General features: G+C 45.4%; 1 protein-coding gene across 7 annotated transcripts in view; it reads right to left on the bottom strand.

Annotated features, from left to right (window-relative positions):
- Positions 1-18722, bottom strand: part of ST6GAL1 (ST6 beta-galactoside alpha-2,6-sialyltransferase 1) — a 41633-nt gene that overhangs the window by 17319 nt on the left and 5592 nt on the right. For 2 of the 7 annotated variants that reach the window (XM_064666988.1, XM_064666989.1), the window contains exon 2: positions 13519-13677. The gene's annotated coding sequence lies outside the window, so the exon portion shown is untranslated. Of the gene's footprint in view, positions 129-660; positions 811-1073; positions 1097-11098; positions 11184-13518; positions 13678-16153; positions 16279-18722 lie in introns of those variants that run through there. The other 5 variants (XM_064666987.1, XM_064666994.1, XM_064666993.1 and 2 more) reach the window with 5 other exon arrangements.

The following is an 18722-nucleotide window of genomic DNA, read 5'->3' as shown; positions in this document are numbered from 1 at the left end:
CTTTGAGTCACTCTGTACAGGATGATTGATCCCTGCCCTCTGATGACTGTGTGCTGCTGTAACGTGAACTTTGACGTATTGTTTGCTTTGATTTGCAAGCTGGCAAAGGAGGTTCTGCAAGCAAGTACACAGCAGAGCCACAACATTTCCTTCTGTTCCCCATGGATTCAGTTTAATTATTACTACTACTTCACATGATATGGTTTTAATTTATTGGCACAAGCAGTGCTCTAACGTCAGGTCCCTTTCAAGCATTCCACCACTAAATGTCTTCTGTGGAGAGGGAAGGCACCTGCTCTTCCAGACAAAGCAGGATAGCCCACAAGTGGTGCTCTCTTTCCACACCTTTAGATAAGCCACTTGTGTGCAGTTGTGTATGGCAGCAGTCAGTACAAAGGTGCTTTTGTGGAGGTGATGGAAGCTTATCACCTACACAAAGCACAAAGTGTCAGCTATGAGTACAAGGAAAGAATGGACAAAAAAAATTCCCCAAACCTATAAAAAACCTTAAACAAATTGCTGCCTTTTTGAAACCCAGAGCCTGATGCAGCAATGTCACAGCAGAGAACACTCGGCAATCCCCATTTCACAGCAGATTTACCCTAAAAATGCTAACAGAACTGTCTTTATCTCATAAACAAAAGGTTTATCAAGCCTTACCTATCTCCTATTGTGTCCAACAGCAGACACACAGAGAAACCACGACTATGGAACAAAGGTATGAATATATTTCTCTTCCAGTAAATGCGCACAGCTTCCCAAAAGTTGTGTCATCAGCTGTACCAATGCCCATCCTCTGCACATTTGTTTAATTAGTTCTTGAAAGCACTCATATTTCCCAAACAGCCCGAGGCAATGACCTCTGCAATGGCACAAAGTGCAGACACAACCCCTCCTCTCTCCACCTCACACCAGAAAACCCAATCCCACTGACAGGAAACTCCTGCCTTCATTTTCCACACATCCTTCGTGGTTGCACCACCTCTGCTAACACCCTCCATTGCCCACTTGTGGCTTTTTCAGACTGAATCCCACTTGTTCCAATCCCTCCTTGAACAGCAGTTTTTCCATACCTTGGACTCTCTCGGTCAACTTCCCCAGCAGAACTAGCAGGACGTGACCATCCCTCAAGGCAGGGACACCAGGACACCCCGGCTGGACATGCTCTCCGGACCACATGGTCCAGCCACAACACAACAACAGGGCTGCTTTGTTCTCCCTTGGAAACTTCCTCGCCTTCCATTTCCCTTCCTGACCACTCCTGAGCCCTGGTCTCTATGCTGTCGCTGTCGGCAATGACTTCAGGATATTTTGAAAGCAGCAGTGACTCGCAGAGTTGTCCCTGGTGCAGGATAGAGGGGAGGAGTAAACACAGCTAAAGAGCATTATCTTATCCCTGCTGGCACAGGCTTCCTTTGCTGCTGTGCTGCCCAGCCACCCAGGATCAAGACCCCTCTGCAGCTGCTCCATGTTTTGCCTGGTCCCAGCAGCCTCAACGAGACAAAATCAGCCAAACCTGTATTCCTACCCTTCCCTCCTTTCCTCTGCAGATCCATTACCACTGCTCAACAGTGGGGATCTCAGAGAAAATCTCTTAGGGACTTCTGTGATGTTGTGAAAACTGACCGCTTGCTTTCCAACCTTCTAAGGCAGTCACTAATCAAGGACAGGGACTTTCTCATCCCACAACAGCTTATAGTTGTTTTTTACTGAGGCTCTTGGTGAGCAATCACACCAAAACCTTGAAAATTCAAGGCTTCCCTCTCTCCATGCTCACCAACTTCTGAAAATGAGAGAAGAGGAAACAGGCAGATAGATTTGAAATGCAACTTCTGCAAACAGATGAGACCTCTTCATTAATTCTTAAAATATTTTACAGGTGTTAGTTATTATGATTACTGGTCTGAAGTAATGAATCCCACCAGAGTCTTTCTGAAATGCGATCACGTCCAATAAAACCTTTAATTTCAGCAATGATTTGAGATACCCCTGGGGATGGGCATATGCAGCAATCACATCTACCTGGTCTACTGCACCTCTCCTTGGTCCTGCCATTCATACATCAGCATCATTTACATGCAGTTTCCATGTGTCTGATCTATGCACAAAAGCTTTTTACTTTAGCAAGTTGTTCATCAACCTTTTTTTAGATAACGTGATAATGATTTCATATTTAAACTTAGAGCACTTACATTTCTTTCCAGATTTCCTTCATTTATGCATTTCCATCTGTACCCACAACTGTGCCATGCCTGAACAAGAAGAAAGTTTTGCCCCTAGCTTTTGCTGGTGTATTTTTAAATGTTTTTATGCTCTCCTATATGAACATTTTATACTTCAACTACACCTTTACATTGTTTTTGTACATTCTCAGTGCTAACCCTTTCCTTCATCCAGCACCCTCTGTAAAGCACCTCTGAAAAGAGCAGTGGCTGGTAGCAGAGGCTGAATTAGTTTCCATAAAAGTGTGTGGAAAAGAGGGAAGATATGGAGGTGTAGGGCAGGAATTGATCTGTTCAAAATAAAATAACATACTCAAAGAAACTGAAGAAGAGAAAAAAAAATCTGAATTCAAAAAATAACCTCAAAACCACATCTGCTCTTAAAATTCCCTATTCCTGTCCTGGGGAAAAATATATATATCAAGATCTTTTACAGTATTAAAGAAATTACAATCATGCCATTTTGCAGATGAAGAACCTATACTTTCCACATGCTTGACACACCAGATGACAGGTGAGGATGCATTTGTCCAAGCTAAAGGTCTGTCCCTCTGGAGCAGAGTTTCAGCTCTGTCCCTCTACAGCAGAGTTTCAGATCTCTCTGATACCTTATTTAGCCCAGCCAGTTAATTCAACTGTGTGTATCATGATTTTGTAAATATATAATCAGGGAAGGCTTGCTTTTTGGTGTGGTTTTTTTCCAAAACATCACTGTGCTGTGAAAATAAAACATCTGTTGAGCCATACATTTAAGTATTTCCAATGCCAACAAATAGAACAAAAAAAAAAAAGTGAAGAATGAGGAAATTTTACATAGAGAAGGGAAAAGGGAAGGGAAAAAAATAACTTTAAGTGAGAAACATGGTTAAATTTCAGACGATGCGTTAAGGAGCTATACAAGTCACTCATAATCAAATAAATCATTCCATTAGTCCTGCCTGCATTAAAAATTTCTGCATGTGCCAGAGAAAATATGCTGCTGTCACAGCTGAAAAAAATCCTCCAGGAGAAGAGGAGAGCCAGATTTTGGGGGGAGGCACGGGGGAAAGTTTAAGTGTGTGCTTCATTTTGGTTTTACATGTCAACAAACACTGGTATTTAATATAAGGCAGAAGCCTTCATTTCTAGCTGTGTCAGCCCTTTATTCCCCCTGTTTTTTAGGTCCTGTGTTGGTTTTTGCTGCCCTAAATACGAGGCAGCAGCTTTGCTTTCACTCCCTGCACAGGTTCCACCAGGCACCTGCAGAACCACAGTCACCATGAGCCATCAAGAACCAAGGCAAGAGGTGACCCCACACTACTGTGGCTTCCCACCTCCAGCTCCCGCCATCCCAGATGCCTGCACAGCTCTGGCCCAGGACCAGCACACACCAGGGCACAGTCTGAAATCAGCTTTAATAAACCACCTGACATTAACCAGTATGACAAATCCAGGGCACCTGAACTAGGCAACCTGTGCCCTGAGGATGTGCCAACAGTTATGGCTGCAGTGAGAAGCATCACAGGTGCCAGCAGCACCCACAGGGCTGAGAGACAGCTTTCCCAGGAAGGGAGCCTCTGTTTGCTCTTGTGCTCAGGCCCAGACCAGAAGCAGACACAAACACATACATGCAAGGAGAGCTTCAACACTGACATACCAAGAGAGGAAGAGAGATCCACTGAAGAGTGTTTACAGCACAGCCATGCTGCTCTGATAGGTGATGACTGTCAAAGGGACAGTCCTCCTTAGCCTACTTGTTCAGAGACTGGCAGCCACAGAGGGACAACCTCCAGTTTTGACACATGTATCACGATATCACCCCTCACTCCAACATTGTCAAGAGAGCAGTGAACATCAAAAAGTGTGTCTTCTCCCTCTGCAAAGCCACAGGCTCTAACCATCGACCTGGGTCAGCAGTACCAGTCCCTGACCCTGCTGGCTAAGGGAGAAACGGGCTACTGCAGGGTCCTTTGCAGGTGCACCAAGATGGAAGGACAGTTTAAACTCTTAGGACAGGATAAAATAATTATCAAGGCATGCCATGGTGGAGAACACCACATACTGTTCCTTGCTTGGTGGCTTACTTGCTCAGAGGGACAGCATGTTTATGAACTCTGTAACAGGACCAAGCTCTCAGCTGGTGGAAACAGCACTTCTCCTTTTCAAAATCCCACAGCCTGCTGAATTTTCCATGCTACCAATAATGGACACAAAGGAGACCTCATCTGCATGGGGTGTCTGCATGCCCCAGGCCAGCCTTGGGCTCTTGTAGCATGATCTCACTTGGATGCAGCTAGCTGGCCACCATGGGAGCTCTCAGAGTGCAGCTCAACACAGAAGCTGTTTCCAGATGGGCACATGCCCACATAAGCCTTGCTCAGCAAGACACTTGGAGACTACTGCTGGCAACAAACCTTTTCCATTTCTAAAGTCGCCAGTTCCACGTTCCATTGAAGAAACAGAAAGAAAGAACATCTTAGCATGCATGAACAGCACCAATTCCCAAATTCACTGCTTTTCCTCCCATACCCAGACCCTGTGTGTCAGGACTTTACAAGTGAGTTTTTTGTTATCAGTCAACTTTACCACAACCATTCCCATGCTGAAGCTAACAGTAAAAATCCCCCTACCGTACTCCACCCCAACTTTAAAGACCAGGATGTGATCACTCATCTATGACTATTTACTTTACATGGAACATTACACCTTCAAATCAAACAAATCACTTTTTTCTCCCATCCAAGCCTGTGTTTCTCTACAAGGTTTATCTTTCAAAATGAAAGGGGAGCGCTTCTTTATCTGAAATTAACAGCATGTGGCAGGTCAACATTTAATGCTTCTGCAAATATCCTTGCATGCCAAGACATGTAATTGGTATTCCATGGCCCCAGGACAATAAATACACTGTGTGCCAGCTGCAGCCACACCACCCCTCAGGATAATATTTCTCTGACACCAGCCCTTTGCAGGTGGGCACGATGTCTTTCTGTTTCAAGGACAACGCAATAACTTTAAACTTGAAGAGGATTCTAATTCAATTTAACTTAAGACCTAGCCTTTCACTAAGTGAAATAAACTTCCAGAAGTGTCCATCTATCATTCCTGGGTTTCAGTCCAACAGCACTACCAAGATTTGCTTTTCTCTATGTACCCAGAGCTCATGAGCTCAACAGCAGCCCTCCACCACATCAACTTCACTGGAAGAAACCATTAAGGTGGGAATTCTGGCTGTTGACTTCAGAAAGCACTATTTGAACTATTTACCCTATGTTAACCAAAACATTTCCCGCATTACATTTAAAAGAAATCACTTTTCACTAAGAAATCCATATTTTATAATGTAAGAGATGCACAGATGTCAAGACTGTTCATCAAAAAAATATCAGATACTGGAAGAAAAAAGGCAGGTCCTGATGGCAATAAAGAGAGTACTAGAAAGGACACCCACTAGAGCCCATCAAACCAAATAACTACCAGAGAAATTGTAAGAACAATCATGTAACAAGCACTTCAATAACTTATTTGGCAAAAATCAAAGTAGTTCCCTTCTATGAAAGGAACTTGAGGCATGGAAGACAAATGGAAACATCAAAATGAGGGTTAACTATTTTATCTCTGATAGAAAAGGAGGCAGAAAAAAATGTGCTACAATAATCAGACGTTTTTCCATAAATAAAAACCACTTGCTTGCAGTCTCCCTAGCCACGGTGTTAGGAAAGCTAAACTGATATCACTTCTACCACATATCATCAGTTCCACTGGTTAAACCAAGACTGAAACGACCAGAGGAAAGCCAGGTGTAACCCAGCACAAGTTGTCAAGAAAGCCCTCAGTGTCAGGCTGCAGCAGAGCAGCTGAGGTAGCAGATATGCAGGAATCAATATCCCCCCAAAGTCCTGGATATTGTTAATTGTTGAAGCAGGTTCCCAAAGTCAGAATATTTGCAGTAGCAGATGTCAAATATGTGCTTTGCCAAGGCACGTCAGCGAGTCATATCCTCGTGCAGGGAGCTCTCAGCATGGCTTGAGTTCAGAGAGGAATAACAGCAAGTGCTGCTCTGTTTTTCAAACACAGGTCTGACTGATTCATCCGGTAACACTATCTCCTTGTAGCAGCATTTCAAATATATCTGCTGTCAATAAGCCCACATGTATGTTGGTAGAGAAGTGACGTTGCCTAAATACAATTCAATTTTATGAATAACAGACAATATGTACAGCATAATTTCATAAACTGTAGACCAAATGCATAGCATAGCCATTTCTGGACACCTAGATATATTCAAAGACATTTAAAGAGATTAAGACACTCCTCTCCCCCCAAAGTTTTACGTATGTATTTATAAAAACAGAAAACATTAATGAAACTTTCCTGATAAAGCCTTCATTTAAACCTCCTTCCCATTTTCTTCCCTCAGCATCTCCCCAGATGCTTAGGAAAGGAAAGCAGGTTCAGTAGTACCTCCTACTCAAACCCAAGACTATGTCCTCTGCTTAAGGACCCAGCATGGAGAACACTTGGCAGGAGCAAAGGGGTGCCTCTCAAACTAGTTGCAATGACCAACTCTTTGGTGGGATGGAGGACTGGCACAGCCTAGGAACCACCTCCAGCTGTAAGCTCCCAAACACAGCATGCCATGCATTTTGCAGCTCCACAGTGCCAGGTACAACCTAGCCAAAGAATTCCCTTTTTCTTCCCCCCTTACACACGCTGGCAGCATCCCAGTGATGGATCAGTGTGGCTATGGGCATGGCATTAATTGATCAGAAGCGAAACAAATCTACGCAATTGCTGGAGGGAGGTAAATACCAAGCTTGAAACACAGTCGGGTTCAGAGACACCAATAAAGGCCATTTTAGTGTCTGCCTATGTGATATCTCCAGCTCCCAGTGGTTTTAGTCTCCTTTCTTCTCCATCAGAAAACCAGACATAAAGCCTGGAAAGCACTACCCATCTCCTGTCCCCAGACACATCACTCACTTCCTACGGTCGGCACTTCAGAAACAAGTCTGGCAGCAGAGCTTGCAGATGACAACTGGATGGATCCCTTGTGGATCTGAGCCACACCTCCACCCACCCCTTGAAGCAGGCAGCTTTCTGTCCTCTGGTATTTAAGCACACAGAAACTCCACGCACATGGGAATTTGTGTTTCCTCTATGCAGGATGCCATTGTGCCATCCCTATGGCACTGCCTTACAGGAGGAACTTGGTCCCTACTCACAGCAGCAATGGCTCCTGAAATCTGCAGGACTTTGCTTTCCCAGGGTGCCACTAATGGTGGCCCGTCTTCCCTGGGTCTGTGTAGTGCCAGGGGAGAAGCACAGCCACAGTCCCCTTGTGTTTGCCTGTGCCTGACACACCTGTGGGAGGGCTCCAGAGGTGCAGCCAGCACGGGCTGAGCACATGAGCCTGGCACCAGCACAAGGGCCAAGCAGTTGAGTGTGCAGAGAGGTCCACATGGCGCCCAGCCAGGGGCATGAAACGCAGGACAGGGTGGCTGAGAAAGCAGAGAAAAAGGGAGACTACCAGTGAATCTCAGCACAAATGTGTTTTTCATCAAAGCCAGGTAACAACTTGCAGCATGGAGAGAGAGATCTAGACAGATAATTCTAACAAAAACATAAGGTACTCCCTAAAGCAGCAAAGGAGGCCCCAGACGTTTTTGCATCTCCTCCACTCAACATCGGCTCTCATACTGCTTCTAGCACAAAATCTTTCTGCAGTCTTTCTCTGAGCCTCCCAGAGCAAGGAAAGATTCTTGTCTTCCCCCACAACCAGACAGCACTTAGTTGGATGAAGGGAGGAGATATGGGAGGAGGAATGAGATATGAGGGATGGGAGGAAGATGTTATTGCCCAGAGCTGGACTCTTGCACACGAGCACATAAAGCTCTTCCTGGGCACTCAGTGCCACCTGGCCACAAAGACACCACACTTCCTCTTTCATTAAGAGAACTGCCCCCAAACACAGAAGTCAAGCATCTGTCATGCCTAGGATGGATGGCTTGGAAAGGGAAGGGAAGCTCAAAAAAGCACATGTAAAAAAATCAAGGGGGTGGGAGGGAGCGTTCCTTATGAATTCCGTTGGAGTCGTGCTGCTGAGAAATGCAGTAACCCAAGTAGCTGGTTAGATCATTCTTGGAAAGTTTCTTTTTGTTGGTTTTCACCTGACTCCAACCCCCTTTGATCAGACATGGCTTCCAAGCAGGGATGGAAACATGGTATGGATGTAGGTGACCAGCAGGTCAGCTTTGAAGGTGCAAACCTGACCTAAAGTACATCACTTAATCAGATTTATGCTGCACTGCTCTTCCTCAGGATCATTCTGAAGTCCAGCCAATTCTTTTATCTAACATCTCAACAACCCAGACACAGGTCAAAGAGTTCCAGTGGGGCTTCTCCCACCCCCAAAGAAGGAAACTGCACCACAGCATCAAACACTTGACATTAAGTTGAAACAAATATTTACCAGGAAGAAGTTACAGAATACTGCAAAACTTGTCTGTAAGCTGAGGCCGTGGAGCAAACACTACCTACAGTCATCTCTTACAACAACACACCTCAATGTACCACACAAGTAAGTACAAGTGCCAAAACCATCCACATCCCAGCAGCAGCATCCTGTGCAGACAAGGAACCCGTAGAAATCCAGCTGAGATGTTCCACATGCACAGTGGTGGCTGCCAGCTGCTGGGGGTGACTCACAGAACACCTTGGGAGGACACCATGCCCTACTGCTCGAAAGCAAGAGCAAGAGACTCCCTACAGCAGTGGTCTCACATGCCACAAATCTCACACAGTGGTCTCACATGCCACAAATCTCACACAGTGCTCAAGGCTGCGAGGGTGATTTCATGCCACCTCTTCTTGCTGCTCAACATCCCATTCAAGCTCAAAGTGGAAAAGCACTGGGCTTGAAATTCACTGAACTTTAAACAAGGCTGACTTTTGATCTGGCTCAGACAAACTTTAGATGAAAAGTTATTCATTCATTTTATTTAAACAAATCTGCCTACCTTTACTCCAGCACACTTCAAAGGGACAAGTTTTTAAGTAGTTCATTTGGCAATGCCATCACAGTCTCATGGGAGCTGATCCTAGATGATCCTTCATCGCCTTTTTCCTTCCTCTTCCTGCCAAAAGGATCCCTTTGGATCCTTTGGTACAGCAATGCAGCTCACTCTCCTCTCCACAAGCTCCCCTCCAGGTTCTCAGGATGGGAGCTTGGCTGCTACTACACCATGTTTTAACCTCGCACAGGCATCTGAAGGTACAAAGTCCTGGATATCTCTTGACAGGAGGAACACAATTTTTTTTCCTTCCTCATGCCATCATACCAGTATCCCCTGAGGCTAAACTAGCAGAGAACCCCCAAGCCCAGGGTGTGGCAGTTAGAATCTATCTCCTCTCACATAGGAGGAACCACAACATTACCGTATGAAAGCAAAGAAAAACAGCAGGGAAGCCTAGCAGAGTTGTCTGAAAGTATTTTGTTTGTGGTTTTTTGTTTTGTTTTGGGGGAGGGGGCACACGTGTGTTTTGTTTGTTTGGATTTTGTTTGGGGGTTTGTTTGTTTGTTTGTTTTTTGTGGGGTTTTTTGTTGGGTTTTTTATTATTATTTTATTTTTTATTTTTATTTTTTATTTTCAAGAATCAGGTCAATTCAGCTAAGGTGGTTCTGCTTCCACTGAGACTTGTATTGCTCTCTCTCTTGGATTTATAACAAATACACATACTTACATACTTACGCACATATCCTCAGCTATTTTTAAGTTAGGAAATAATGCATTCATAATACAGAGATATTGCTGAAATAAAAGCCTTTTCACAGGTTGTCCAACATGCATATAGGCCAGACTTGTATGCTGTCAAGGGAAACCACTTTTACAAAGTGTTATCTCTGAATTTTCCTTCTTTATTCTAAACAAATATAGAAATCACTAGTTAAAATGCATCAGCCTGATGAATATTTTACGAAGTCTGCTAGAACAGCAATTTTTAATGTTTTTTTCCCCCCAAAGTACAAGGCTAAAGAAAATTACAAGCCTGACCCAGTTTACAGGTTCCTCCACTTTGGGTTGTGCATAAAGTCTTATTTTGGCTGGATCTCTGTATGGCATTATCTGCAGCCACCTCAATGAGGGAAAGCATTAGTGCTTCAGAAACTTGCAGCAAACCTCCCATGCCCCTTTTGGGAGCTCTTTAAAAACTGAGTAAACAGAGCTCTTTCAGAGATCTCAGCAGATTAGGGCCCAAAGAGGTGAAAAACCATTTGCATGAGAGCAGGGAAGCAGAGCAGAAGTTTCCCACACACTTGTTTCGGGGCGCCAGCTCCCCCGAACCCTCTGACTTGGGCAGGTGCTGCTGCCGGGGCAGAGGGAGGCCTGTGCTCTGCACTGCTGCTCACACGCCCAGCACGGCCCGATCACACACGCTGCGGCAGCAACGGCGGGTTCAGCGCTTGCCACTACCGGCAGCGGTACTCAAAGAGCTATTTTAGGAGACCAAGGATGCACAGCGCCATGTGGAGCAGGGGAGGAGGGCTGGAGGTGGATATACACACTACCTGTTAGGAACCAGGTGCATTCCTGGTGTGTCTGCATCTCCAGGACTCTCCTCTTCCTCCTAGGAAATCCCCCCCAAGGCCCTTCACACCCTTTTCAGCATCTGCATTGCACAAGGCAGGTACCCTAGTTTCTGTGGCCTTTCCCCACCAGGAAAGTGTGCAGGAAGCTGCTTTCCTGCCATAGTGAGATTCCACCTCCAGCCCTCCTCCCATGCTCCACAAGCCTTTCTTCTTGGAAGTCCTTTCCTTATGAGCGTTTTTGGATCCGAGTTGGGGGGAAAAGCTGACCACTGTATGCAGTGCCTGTCCTGAGCTCATGTCCTCTACTCACCATGGTGTTTCAGAGCTAATGCAGGAGTCCCACAAAATGCTTCCAGTGCAAAGCAATGTCTGAGAACAGTGTCTTCTGCCACAGCAAGGACTTCATGCATGTAAAAGAGTAGAAGCCATGAGTATATAGAAACAGGCTGCCAGAGTGACCACAAAGCCATATGCACCAACAGCCAGCTCCTGATAGAGAAGCTGCCCCAAACTGCTGGCAGTAGTGGGGCCATCTCTAAAGCACACACAAAACTGCAGCAAAAACAAGCAGATGGGTTAGCACTGCACTTCAGCACAAGCACACAGAATTAACTGCTCTTACACAATACAATTACACCTACGTCATCCTGTTATTGTGAAAGAAAACTGTATTTTAGTACATGGTCGAAGGTTTTGCTGATCACACTCCACTGGTCTGGGCACCCACCTTGGGAAGCCACTGCTAAACCTGGACTCGACACACCGAAGCTCATCTCCTCCACCTTCAACCACCCAGACCCAATACATAACATCCTCTTTTCCAACAGGTAGGCTCTGCCCCTTTCTAAAGGGGGAGAGGGTCAGAGGCTCCCACACAGCCACAGGGAGCTCTGGGACATGAAGGGGGTGTGTACCAATTTTTGGTTTTACTTCTCTATTTCAGATGTACCCAAAGGAGGAAAGAGAAAAGTCCCTCTTCCGTTTAAATTATTAACATATAACAGCATAACTGCTGACAAGAGGGTTAGGCAGACAGAGAGGTACAGATATTACAGACCAAATGTATCACTTTGCTGTTTTTCAAATATCCAACTCCCACAGCAGCCTTGGCATATTGCAAGCCACACCTAACCAGGCTGCCTAGTCTGAAACTGTACTTGGTAACAGGGAGCTGGGTTTGCTGTTCAGGAGGAAGACTTCCGAGTGTTTTGAAAGGGGCTAGAGATTTCATTCTGGCACAAGTAGAAGGTGACTCTTCAGTGTTACCAATGCACATTAAGAGAAGGATATCTCTGCACTAAAAGTGAATCTGAGTTTGAAAGGTTTGGTCTTGGATTTCAGAGGAACAAGGAAGAAAAACAGAACTAAACCCCCCCCTTGTTTCCCAAGAACAACAACAAACGAGAAGTTTTGCAGGGGCTGAGCTCCATGGCTGACCTGCTTCTTTAACCTCTATTCTACACCCAAATCCTACCTAACTAGAAGTCAAGTTGTCTCCAGCTTTGTTTTCTTTTCCCCATGAAAAGAACAACTGCCAGAGATGCCCAAGGCAACGTGCCACATTTTTTCTTTTCCACTCACCCACCTCCCGCAGTGTGTTCCCACTCCTGCCAGTGCTCCCCAGGCTCCATACAGCTCTGTCTTGATCTCTGTGCAAATTTTGGCTGCTCTCTGCCCTCTTTGGGGATGGAAATCCAGCAGCCTCCAAGCAAGCAGGCTGCTGGAGCTCCACCACCCCTGCCCAAGCGTTTCAGTTTGCAATGCTAAAGGTAACACGACACTGGGAGGGACAAGTGTTCCTCAGCCAGAAAGGAAGAAAGGGTGGTGCATGTTCCATATTAAAGATTCAGGTTTTAAGCAGAGGAGAGGAGATTAGCATGTTTCCAGCAGAAGAGGAAGTGGGGAGCAACAGCTGGCACTCCTCGTGCCAGCAATTTAAGGATCTAGAGAAGCAGCTATACAACAACGTCCTCCCAAGCCTTCTTCACACATGAAAGCAGGTATAAACCCAACACTTACATTTGCAGTTGCCTCTAAAAATGCTCCCTACCAAGTGAGCTTTCCCGTGCACGAGAGAAAAGTGAGGTCCCAGCATCAGCACCTTCCTCAGTCACTGCAATGGCTCACATGACTCAACCTTTTGAACTAGCTCATCATTTCTGAGGGCAGCTCCAAAGCCTTGCAGTGCTGGGATAAGGGGCAGGATGCCAGCAGGGAAGGGTGATAGACAGGGATAGAGGCATCACCACCAAAAGCACTTCAGACATGAGGTCAGCCCTGAAAGCAGGCAGCTAATTACTCTAACCCAGAACCACAGGCAATATCCCCAGAGGGTTTCTATGGAAAGCCCTTACCAAAAGGAGCCCCAATACACATCTTATATTCATTTTACGCAAGGCAGAATAAATACTGGATCTCAGACACTTATCTCTGGCACACTACCAATATGTCTCAGCTTCTACAAGGGCTCCCACAAGTAGCAGAACAAATCTTTTATTTTGCTTTAAAAGAGAAATATAGGATAGTCACAAAGGAAATAGCAGAGAACCCTTCTCATTTTCTTTACCACCCTCCCAACTCTGCAAGCAACACGAGACAGCCCTAGCGCAAACAGCAGTGCCTCTGAACGTACATGGCCTTGTCACGCCAACAGCAGTCCTGCTCCTGCTGCACGCATGTGGAAGTGAAAAAAGGGACACTGAAAAGAAAAAGAAGAGCCATGGTCATCACCTTCATCTCCAGGTTCCCTTGCTGCCCACAGCAGTTCCTTGTCATTCCCTTCCAGGCAGCAGTAGGTTGCCAGGTAAGATCTGTAGGAGGTGCCACCACAGGAAGCACATCCATGCAATTCTTCATGCTCTCATGTCCCTCTTAATCGAATTCTCTAGCCTAGGAAAGAAATCAAGATGTTAGACAGCTACATCAGACTGATCAGAAATCACCGGACAGGGGACTACAACCACCAGCCAGGACCACACAGCAAATAGGCAGCAACACAGAAACACTAGAGCAAATACTGCTGTGCCCACACCACAGGCAACGGTATCCTGGGTAAGATCAACAATCTCTTTAGAGCTGCCAACGCCTCTAAACATAACTTGGGCTTGAGTAAAACAGCACACAGAGCCTTGTTTTGAAGGCGAAATCTGCTGGTGAACACCTGCTGTCTGCAGAACTTCCCAGAGTCTAAAGCCAGGAGCCAGGGTCAGGGAGAGCTGGTAATATTGAGATCAGGGCAGAACAACTCACCCTTAGTGCTGGGGCTATGAGTCCCTAAGGAGTTCTGAGCAATGCAACCTGTACAAACACATGTGCAAAGACCCTCTTGAGGATCCCTCTCCCACTGAACCATTCATAGCAAAAACCACTGCCTACCCTGACACAACAGAGCAGTGATGCACTGCATTTAACTGATGACCCTTGCTGGAAACACAAAAGAGCCTTTACAGAGTTTATGTTTCTAACCTCTCCCCTACTTCTAAAAGAAATGCAGTGTAACTGCAGCATGTGTCCTAAAATCCTCTTAAGTAAGACATTAATCACAAGACTGTTCAGCAAGTGAGAGCACACAGTCTGCTCAGAAAAAGCTGCCTCCCATAATTATCCTGCCTTGGGCAAGTTTCCAGTGTATGTGCCTGGCCCGGCATATGTTTCACCTGAGTCCAGCAGCTCAGGTTTCTGCTCTCAGCAGGGAACCCAAACACACACAGCTTAGGAAGAGGTCCCAGTATGTCCTTAACTCAAATTAATGCCAGCGTGAACCATCCGAGGACCCTAATGCATTGCAGTACACCATGGCAAGGGAGGGAAAGCAGTAGCATGAAGGAAGATGATCTGTGCAAATTATGGCTAATCCAATCTCTCACTCAGCAGCAGTCTCACCCAGGCATCATCCCAGTAGGATCTTTTTCCACAACTACCAAATTAGCAGAAGTTTCTCACTGCTTTCCTTGGAAAAGATGTTACAAAGACCAGTATTTTCACTTCAAATACATCTTGCTCGAGACAAATTCAACTTCCTTGATCCTCCTCCCCAAACCAGAGCTGAAGAATTGCTCATTTTTCCAGTGAGTAACACCAAAGTAGCTTCTACATAGGCTTTTTTTAAGGGGGTAGTTTTTGCAGCTTATCTGCTCTGAACCATTACACCTACTTTTTGACACACACAGCTAATAATCTCCTGGTAACCAGCTATAAAACAAATTTCATTAGAACTACTAATAACACCAACAGCTAAACTCAGTTTTCAGAAAGATAACAAGCGCAACTACAGAGAAGAGGCAGAATGTATCTGGACATTTGGAGAGGGGTTTGGGTTTTTTGGTTGTTTTGTGGCTGGTTTTTTTTTCCTCCTGGAGTCTGTCTTCATGAAACATAAAAGAAAGCAAGCCAAGGTTGTGGGAGGGCTAAGAGATGCTCAAGGACCAGAAAGACTGAAAGCTCTCTAGGAGATGGCAGCTTAGGAATCTGGCAAGAACTGAAATGGGCTAGAAGGAGCAATACTGGAAGAAAAAGCAGGTTTCTTGGAGCTTATGGCTAGACAGGAATTTAACTGAAGAAAATGTTTTAAAACAACTTCAAGACTGACACCATTAAAACATGCAACAGCCTGTGGGGCAATCTCAGGTGGGGAAAAGCAGGACATGATAACCTTCCCTCCCAGCCTGAGTGTTTTCACTTCAGAAAAACAGGCAGTGATGGACAAATCCAGCCACAGAACCCTGCCCACCAGCACAGCCTGTGCTTACCAAAACCCTGGCAGGTGGCCTCCTTAGGGCAACCATGGTGGCTCATGCTCTCCAAAAGTCATTACCACCACCATCCCAAAGTCCCCAGCACCAGCTGGCCCAGAACAGCACATGCTAGGGCTGCATGACTAGGGGACACAGGGGCTGGCAACATGCTCACAGCTGCTCCCTCCACTTACTGGAAACCCTGTGCAGTGTTCAATCGCACTCAGGTTTGTTTTCTTTCAGATTAGGGAGTTGTGGCAACCCGGGGAGATCCACATGGGTAGGAGCTGGGAAGAAAGACCTGAGATCTCCTGGCAGCAGTGACCGGTTTCATCAGCTCCGCTGCCGATCAGACACAGACGAGGCGCTGAGCAGGCCACGCGCCACCCGATGAGGGTCCTGACAGATGGGGAGGGCTGAGGCTCAGCCTAAACCCTGCTGAAGCAGAGCTAAGCCGTGAGCAGAAGGGGTTGGGACAGAGCCCTTTCCTGCCCTGCAGGCTCCAAGGCAGCCACCTCACTGCTCAGCCGTGGCGCACGCATGGCAGGCCATGACGGTCATGCCTGAGGGCACTTCACAGATGTGAAATGCAGGCAACAATTAGGTGAAAAATTAAGCATTGCAAACATCACCTGCAGGGCTTGACGTGCAGTCCTCATCCAGTGTAAAATCTCAGCTCAGATGCTGCGAAGGAATAGTGGGGAGAAGTAGTAATTTCTGCAATATCTCAAAAAATGTGAAACTTCCAGAGTGTTGTCTGCACGGACAGATGGGAAGAATCAAGCCAAATTAATGTCAGGAATTAATTTTAAAAGTATGAGTTAACATGCATTAATGACCTTGGTACACCCCCACATCTGTAGCCATGGTAAGCTTAAATTTCCTTCATTCCTATTCACTTCCAGCATGAACTAAACTGATTTTAATTAAGTGTCCACACTGAAACTTCACATCTCTTCTGACATCAAATTTTAAAACTAATCTTTAATTAAACTTTCTGAATTTTTCTCCTTAGATTGCAAACATATGATCCTCTATCTACCTAATTAAACAATCCATCCATGAATATCTAATAAAATAGTTACTCAATTGCGCTCCCTTAATAACTAGGAACACTTCTCAACCTTAGAGCACATAGTTCAACTGAAAGATATGGGTGTTCTGCAAAGTGATTTACAAAGTGATAAGAAGTTTCCAAAACTGAGAGTGGGAAAGCAGAGGTGAGCTACACCACACTGGAAAATTAAATTTTGCAGGTGCAGATTTGAAGGAGTTTCCCTTTGTTTTTAAAATCACACTTCTAACCACATTTGAAATTGCTGAGCCACATCCACAGGGCTTAAAATAATTCCCAGTCCACACCCACGCTATTATATATAAAAGAATAAAATAGAAGGCAGAATTAGTGACTGCTCTGAAAGCCAGCAGATAGAGCCAAAAAAAATTAGATTCTTTCCACGCAGCTTTCCCTCCTTTCTGCACTTTTCAGACCCCTCTGTTAAAGCAGACCATGGTTCATGCACACATCACATGGAGCCACTGCTCAGTGCCAAATATACAGCACCTTTTCAGACTCCTCCGTCTATAGGTGAGCTGCTCAGTCTGCAAGATTCAAGACGGCTGTCCTTTAAGCACAGGTTAAATTAAATTCGAAGAGCCTGAAAATGCCAATGATCCCTCACTTTGTAGGATGAGCAGAAAGCCTGACTAACCCATCACACAAGGCATTCCTGAATTAAAGTGGCCTTCCAGCGCTGCTCTTCTTTCCTCTCCAGCTGGGCACTCCTACGTCTCTCAAAATATCCTTTCATGTCACAGGCACAAGCAACACCTATTTCTATCAATCCTGTTTTTGCCTTTGGGAATCCCCCTGCCTCCAATACTAAAACACATCCAGGGGACTATTTCATCTCTGCTCCCGACTCCTTCAACCTGAATCCCATCTCTGTTCCACTAAAATCTGCCCCTGCAGCATTTGTTGGAGATCCCTTCCATGATGCCTTTTGTTCAGAAAGGTGAAAGGCAGCTCCTTAGGCAGAGTTACAAACTCCACAAAATACCAAGCTCTGGAAGGACTTTGTTAAGATACAACCCGTCGCTCTTTTATGATCTTCCCAGGAAAGCACTACTCTTTCATGAACATACCCATTTGTGAAAAGTGAATTTCAGGACTGCAGGAACAGCTGTTAATAGGAAACAGGCTTCATTTTCACAGACATCGTTATCTGGATGAGAGCAAAATCCATCCAGCACCTTCTCGACTCTCATAAAACATACGTATTTCATGTCAGGCTCACCTGTGCAACACCACCCCAGAGAAACCAGAACATAACATTTCCATTTCTGCAACATTTCTGCTAATGCACCTCACAAAGTGCCTAACTCCCTGAGATAATTATTTACACAGAATCTCTGCTGGACAAATAAGAGCTGGGTGAAGAACTAATATAAATTTATATAAAAATATAAACAACATAAAAAATATATATACAACATAAAAAAATATATAGCTCCAGAGAATCATTCTAGAATGGTTTAGGTTGGAAGGGATCTCAAAGATCATCTTCTTCCAACCCCCCTGTCTAGTGGGCACCTTCCACTAGACCAGGTTGCTCCAAGTCCCATCCAACCTGGCCTTAAACACTCCCAGGGATGGGGCAGCAACAGCTTCTCTGGGCAACCTGTGGCAGGGCCTCACCATCCTCATAGGAAAGAATGTTTCCCTAATATCCCATCTAAATCTACTCTCAGTTTGAAGCCATTCCCCCTTGTCCTGTCACTCCAGGCCCTTGTTAAAGAAAAAAAAAAGGCCCTCTCCACCTTTCTTGCAGGCTCCCTTCAGGTACCAGAAGGCTGCAATTAGGTCACCCCAAATCCTTGTCTTCTCCAAGTGAACAATCCCAATTCTCTCAGTCTTTCCTCATAGCAGAGCTGCTCCATCCCTCTAATCATTTTGGTGGCCTCCTCTGGACGTGCTCCAACAGGTCCATGTCCTTCCTGTGCTAGGGACCCCAGAGCTGGAAGCAGCACTGCATGTGGGGTCTCACACAAGCAACAGTGAGATTACCTTTATGCCAGCTATTACAATCTTGTATGTCTAATTTTCTAATTTCTTTAAGACCCCTTGCAAGCACAAAGGATGGCAGGATTACAGTCAGGTCATCAGGATAATCAAGAATTTACACAGTTATTCTCCACCTC

The sequence above is a fragment of the Pseudopipra pipra genome, chromosome 10 (genome assembly GCF_036250125.1).
Source record: "Pseudopipra pipra isolate bDixPip1 chromosome 10, bDixPip1.hap1, whole genome shotgun sequence".
Classification (NCBI taxonomy): domain Eukaryota; kingdom Metazoa; phylum Chordata; class Aves; order Passeriformes; family Pipridae; genus Pseudopipra; species Pseudopipra pipra.
This window is presented reverse-complemented; position numbering and strand designations above follow the sequence as displayed.